A 6,897-nucleotide genomic window follows, 5' to 3' on the forward strand; every position below is an offset into this window, starting at 1 on the left:
AGCTACCGCTGCTCAGACTGAGGGCCTGGAGATTACGAGGTGCCACGTGGTCAGATCGGCGAATGCTCTCAACCGTTAATTCTTGGTCTAGACCGGTGCAACCATCGCACCGTTAGATAGCTCCTGAATTCTGAACGTCAGAGGTAAGCTATCGTAAATGCAGAAAACGACGATTTTGAGGTTTGTGACCTGTTTTGGTCGTGCCTTCTTATGGGTACACTACTGTACGTATACGTTTCGCAGGAATTAATGTAAGATATGTGATATTATAGTATGTGCAAGGAGAACCCAGCGACAAACAAATGTACGTGATCATACAACAGTTCATCCTTGTGCCGTACTCCTTATAGTATTTTATTTATTTATTTTTATTTATTTATTATTTTTTTATTTAGTTATTCATGAAAGGCCCCAACAAGCAAAGCTCATTTTAAAGGGCGTGGACAATGGGCATATGTATTACATTCAAAATGTAACAAAGAAGAAAATATTCTAGGTGTGATATCTGTTAGTTATAATGGAATTTAAAATTAAAATTACTACAATAAGACAAATAATAATATATACAAAAAGTAGATTAAAATGAAAGATACTAAATTATAGCCTAACTAATAACAAAATCAGTGTTTACATGTTTTAACTTAGTAATTTACAGATTTTCGCTCTTACATAGACTAATTTGTTTAGGCCAGGTAGGGCTGAAGCAATAATTTCCCTAAATTAAGTATACATTTATTAGTTATTGAAATATATTCTATTCGTTGTATATTTTATACAAGTAATTCTTCAGACTTTTTATTCCGTAAGTTGCTGTACCGTCCGCCTATGTGGTATAGTGGTTAGTGTGATTAGCTGCCACCCCTGGAGGCTTTGGTTCGATTCCTGGCTCTGCCACGAAATTTGAAAAGTGGTACGAGGGCTGGAACGGGGTCCACTCAGCCTCGGGAGGTCAAATGAGTAGAGGTCGGTTCGATTCCACCCCAACCTTCCTGGAAATGTTTTTCCATGGTTTTCCATTTCTCCTCCAGGCAAATGCCGGGATGGTACATAACTTAAGGCCACGGCCGCTTCCTTCCCTCTTTCTTGTCTATCCATTCCAATCTACCCATCCCCCACAAGGCCCCTGTTGCAACATACCAGGTGAGACCGCCTGGGCGAGGTACTGGTCATCCTCCCCAGTTGTATCCCCGACCCAATGTCTCACGCTCCAGGACACTGTTCTTGAGGCGGTAGAGGTGGGATCCCTCGCTGAATCCGAGGGCAAAACCAACCATGGAGTGTAAACAGATTAAGAAGAAGAAGAAGAAAAAGTTACTGTGCCTGATTGACAGGTATAAATATTTCGATTTTTTTCATCTGTCATGTTGATGGATATTTCTACTATATTGTATGATAAGATTGTTATGAATATTATTGTTAATAGTTTTGAAAATATAAACAGTGGCATTGAACTTAATCTCTAATTTCAGAGGTAGTATCCTAGCCTGCCCATAAAGGACTTCTATTAGTGTTAAATCTGGTGCTCCTAACAAATTTATAATGGCCCTATTCTATAACCACAATCATTTAAGTTATAAGGGAATGTATGAAAGTATAATACAAGGATCTCTTACGATAGTTTACCGTGGTCGGAACTGTCAGTTCGACCTGCCTTAAAGGTAGCAAAATAAGTGCCTCGTCAGTTTCTTTCTGCTCTCGCGTGAAGTGTGTAGTTTACCTCTGATACCCCGAATTGTAATCATGTAGGCTGAGTGGACCTCGAACCAGCTCCCAGAACCAGGTAAAAATTAATGACCTGGCCGGGAATCGAACCTGGGGCTCCTGGGTAAGAGGCAGGAAAGTTACGGCAAGATCGCGGGGCCAGAGTGATCTGCTGCACATGTCTTGTGTGCTTCAGGCTTTACATCAATATTGCTTCCTCGATTTTCCACTCGCTGCCTGCTTTGGATTTCAGTAATTCCTATTGAGAATCTGCGAACACACTCGTTGAATAGAGAGTCGAATATAGCAGATACGACGAACGTTTCAAGATATAAAAGACGAACTTCATAAATATTACATAACATCTAAATTGTGGCTGCATGTATTCCCTTAATTGCTATTTCCTGTCTCCGTCACTTTCCCTTTGCCGTTTATTTGGAGCGAAATGAACTTCTCAGCTCGTACCTTCTATTCAGTACATACAGTACATTATACCTTGTAATATGAATATTATGGTAATATACTGGGAAGGGTAACCGAAATAGCTCAGCTGGGAGAGCGTTAGACTGAAGATCTAAAGGTCCCTGGTTCGATTCCGGGTTTCGGCAGGTAGTTTTGGTCAAATTACAGTGCCTCCGTGGCTCAGACGGCAGCGCGTCGGCCTCTCACCGCTGGATACTGTGGTTCAAATCCCGGTCACTCCATGTGAGATTTGTGCTGGACAAAGCGGAGGCGGGACATGTTTTTCTCCGGGTACTCCGGTTTTCCCTGCCATCTCTCATTCCAGCAACACTCTCCATTCTCATTTCATAGCATCTATCATTCATTAATAAATCACTTTGGGAGTGGCGACCCCATCGTACTAACAGCCTATATCTGCTTCATTCATTACATCCCTGACCCGGTCAATGACTGGAAAACAGGTTGTAGGTTTTCATTTTTCACTGGGAAGGCTGCCTGCTGTCATTTCGTGATGGACACAGTACTTTTGCATCCATCTCTTGGCACAGGCCACAGTAAAGTGTAGCTTCCACCAAAGTCCCAGTCAACACCCATGGCTGTGACAATATGGAAGCTGCTGGGGTATGGGTAGTGCTGAGTACTGACATTCAGAGCATGACAAGTGCATCTGAGTGTTATGAAATGTGTTGCTCATAGGGTCAGTCGTGCTGCAATAGTACTTTCTGACCCAGTGGGGAAAGCAATGGTAAACTACTTAACTCCTCATCTTGCCTAGTACGCCTCATTTTGGTGCTACCATTGGTTGTTGGGGTTTCCTTATAACCGCATAACCTTTGATGGTGCTATTTGAGGATCCAACCAGCCTCTGGGCTGATGACCTAACAGACAGACAGACTGGGAAGGAACAAATGAACACGGACACTTCACACCCGTGAATGAGATGAAAGATTTTAAAGTTTAAATACACAAATCCGCCTCTGTGTTGTAGTGATTAGTGTGATAAGCTGCCACACCCTGGAGGCTCGGATTCGATTCCCGGCTCTGCCACAAAATTTGAAAAGTGGTACGAGGGCTGGAACGGGGTCCACTCAGCCTCGGGAGGTCAAATGAGTAGAGGTCGGTTCGATTCCACCCTAGCCATCCTGGAAATGGATTTCCATGGTTTCCCACTTCTCCTCCAGACAAATGCCGGGATGGTACCTAACTTAAGCCCACGGCCGCTTTCTTCCCTCTTCCTTGTCTAACCCTTCCAATCTTCCTATCCCCCCGCGAGGCCCCTGTTCAGCATAGCAGGTGAGGCCGCCTGGGCGAGGTACTGGTCATCCTCCCCAGTTCATCCCCAGACCCACAGTCTGAAGCTCCAGGACATTGCCCTAGAGGCGGTAGAGATGGGATTCCTCGCTGAGCCCGAGGGAATGACCGACCCTGGAGGGTGAACAGATAAAGAAGAAGAAGAACAACCGGCACATAAGCTGATGAGCCATAGCACACGAATTGGACATCAACGAGGCGTCTGTACTGCTCATATTGCATTGAAATAAATTGTGAACGTCGAATGTGACAGCCTATTTCATCATAATTCCTTTCTTCTTTCTTCTTCCTTTCTTAATCCGTTTAACCTCCGGGGTTGGGTTTTTTCCGGACTTAGTGAGGGATCCCACCTCTACCGCCTCAAGGGCAATATTCTGGAGCGTGAGACTTTGGGTCGGATGATACAACTGGGAAGGAGGGCCAGTACATCTCCCAGGCAGTCGCACCTGCTATGCTGAACAGGGGCCTTGTGTTGGGGATTGGGAACATCGGAAGTGATAGACAAGGAAGGGGGGAGGAAGCGGCCGTAGCCTTAATTTAGGTACCATCCCTGCATTTGCCTGGAGGAGAAGTGGAAAACCACGGAAAACCACTTTGTGGATTGCTGAGGTGAGAATCGAACCCCCTCTACTCAGTTGACCTCCCGAGGCTGAGTGGACTCTGTTCCAGCCCTCGTACCACTTTTCAAATTTCGTGGCAAGGCCGCGAATCGAACCCGGGCCTCCGGCGGTGGCAGCTAATGACACTAACCACTACACCACTGAGGCGGGCGATCATAATCATGTTGGTCTTAATTCTTGTGGACCGGGCGAGTTGGCCGGGCGTACAGGGGCGGGCGGGTGTGAGCTTGCATCGGAGAGATAGTGGGTTCGAATCCCACTGTCGGCAGCCCTGAATATGGTTTTCCGTGGTTTCCTATTTTCACACCAGGCAAATGCCGGGGCTGTACCTTAATTAAGGCCACGACCGCTTCCTTAGAACTCCCAGGCCTTCCCTATCCCATCGTCGCCATAACACCTATCTGTGTCGGTGCGACGTAAAACCACTAGCTGAAAACAATTATTGTGGACCACATAGGATTGAAATATACGCATAAAAATATTCTGTCAGCACCGGGTTTGAACCTCCGAACATATACAACATTGGCCGTTGACGATCGCGGCCACGTTGAAATCACCCGTAACTGTTCTTACAGTATACCTTAACATTTCAGTGTGAGCATAGCTTATGATGAACGCCGATATTTATTTTTATGGTTGTACCACTTTATTCAAAATTATCTCCTTATAGCTGGTTTGGCAGCAAGGAAAAGATGTATTTCAAACCATGTACCCACACAGGGACCCATCATCGTATTGCAGGGGGGATGTTTTCACGTTAGATTATAAACTGCAGGGTGGATAAATCCCAAGGAATATTAGTGGCTGATTCACACAGTAGGCTATAATAGTTTATAACCAGATGGGTGTTGCTAAATCTGTCCCATCGTCGCCATAAGGCTTATCTGTGTCGGTGCGACGAAAAAAAAAAAAAAAAAAAAAAAAAAAAAAAAAAAAAAAAAAAAATCTGAACTTAGCCTAAGACCGGCTTGAGAGCCATGCTGGCCGATATCCTAGATGTTAGGTCCCTATAAACAACAAGAGAGTCATGGCGAGAAATCAGCATCAAACCCAACACACGATGGGTTTCAGCCAGAGTCAACGTAGCGTACTTGCTAGAACGCGATCCTGTCAGCTCAGAGCTCCATATTAAGTCCATCCCATGGCAAAGGCTTTGTTTCCTCGATTGGTGCTTTCGAGCCGGTCGTCAGTAACGTGCAGATTTAACACCGCTTCACAAAACCGATTTGAATTCACCCACGAAGTGGCTAACTTCAGCAGCTGATAAAATGACGATGGCGCCAGATATCGAATTCTTTTTTTTCAAAATATTTATCAGTATGACAAACACTCTAACACTCATATACTCAGTCACGTTCTTTTCAACCACTCTGTATAATGAGTATATTAGGACGTATATACAAACTTTTATGTTTCTCTTTAAACCACCATTAGTCTGTTGTATGTATGTATCGTACGGTATCTTAATCTGTTTACCCTCCAGGGTTGGTTTTTCCCTCGGACTCAGCGAGGGATCCCACCTCTACCCCCTCAAGGGCAGTGTCCTGGAGCTTCAGACTCTGGGTCGGGGGATACAACTGGGGAGGATGACCAGTACCTTGCCCAGGCGGCCTCACCTGCTATGCTGAACAGGGGCCACAGCGGCCGTGGCCTTAAGTTAGGTACCATCCCGGCATTTGTCTGAAGGAGAAATGGGAAACCACGGAAAACCACTTCCAGGATGGCTGAAGTGGGAGTCAAACCCACCTCTACTCAGTTGATCTCCCGAGGCTGAGAGGGCCCCATTCCAGCCATCGTACCACTTTTCAAATTTCGTGGCAGAGCCGGGAATCGAACCCGGGCCTCCGGGGGTAGCAGCTAATCACACTAACCACTACACCACAGAGGCGGACCTGTATGTATGTATGTATGTATGTATGTATGTATGTATGTATGTATGTATGTATGTATGTATGTATGTATGTATGTATGTATGTAATTAGCTGTGCAGGGATAGTATATTGTAACACTACATATTATCCTTCAGTATACATGCTTGCATTAGACAACAATGGCCAGCTTGTCAGTCTGACCACAGCAACAGTGGGGATTTTACAACTTTTTTCAACACACAAGCTTCACAAACAACAGACCTACTACGAAACGCAAATGAGATTTTCAGTGTACCCTCTTGCAACAGCACATAGTAAGCACCGAAACGGGGATGAATTATTTAGTGTAATTCAACAATCTCATTTTTTCAGGAGTTTTAAGCTGTATAATGTAATAACAAAAGAAATTCCAAATAAGTTTTTTTAAAGTGTGCTTTAACATTATATAACCTTTTTGTAATTTTTTTCAGTAAATATGACTTTTGTGTCACGTCACCAGACTAATGTTTAAATATTCCTTCAGCAGACCAAAGCAGGGTTATATAATTATAAAAAGCACAATTCCAACATAAAATCATGGTTTTGTAACATGTTGAAAATAGAAGTTAAAGTTTCGTGTTAAGACAGGAAATATTTCACTGTTAACCATTGGAAAAGCCAGCTGTGTTAAAGGCTGAGATTTATTCACATCTAATAGTGCCTTCACAGAAAGGCTGGCGAAATTCTCTTTCACAGTATGTAATGAGACAGATCCCCTTTCTTTTAACGAAGCAATGAATGTTCTGCATCGCAATATTCTTGTAGTCATCTTTGAAACCCAGAAAATCATCATGAGGCATTATGTGAGGAACATACATGCTTCTACAGTTTCGAATTGTTTGTACGCATTCCTCAGGCGAACAGGGTGGTTCTGAAGTCCACTACAACACGTT

At 44.0% G+C, this 6,897-nt stretch overlaps 1 non-coding gene across 1 annotated transcript; it reads left to right on the plus strand.

Annotated features, from left to right (window-relative positions):
* Positions 1-2,236: 2,236 nt before the first annotated feature.
* TRNAF-GAA (transfer RNA phenylalanine (anticodon GAA)) lies at positions 2,237-2,309 on the plus strand. The gene has a single exon. It is a non-coding gene; the product is annotated as a tRNA-Phe (tRNA).
* The last annotated feature ends 4,588 nt before the right edge of the window (positions 2,310-6,897 follow it).

This window comes from Anabrus simplex, chromosome 2 (genome assembly GCF_040414725.1).
Source record: "Anabrus simplex isolate iqAnaSimp1 chromosome 2, ASM4041472v1, whole genome shotgun sequence".
NCBI classification, from domain to species: Eukaryota; Metazoa; Arthropoda; class Insecta; order Orthoptera; family Tettigoniidae; genus Anabrus; species Anabrus simplex.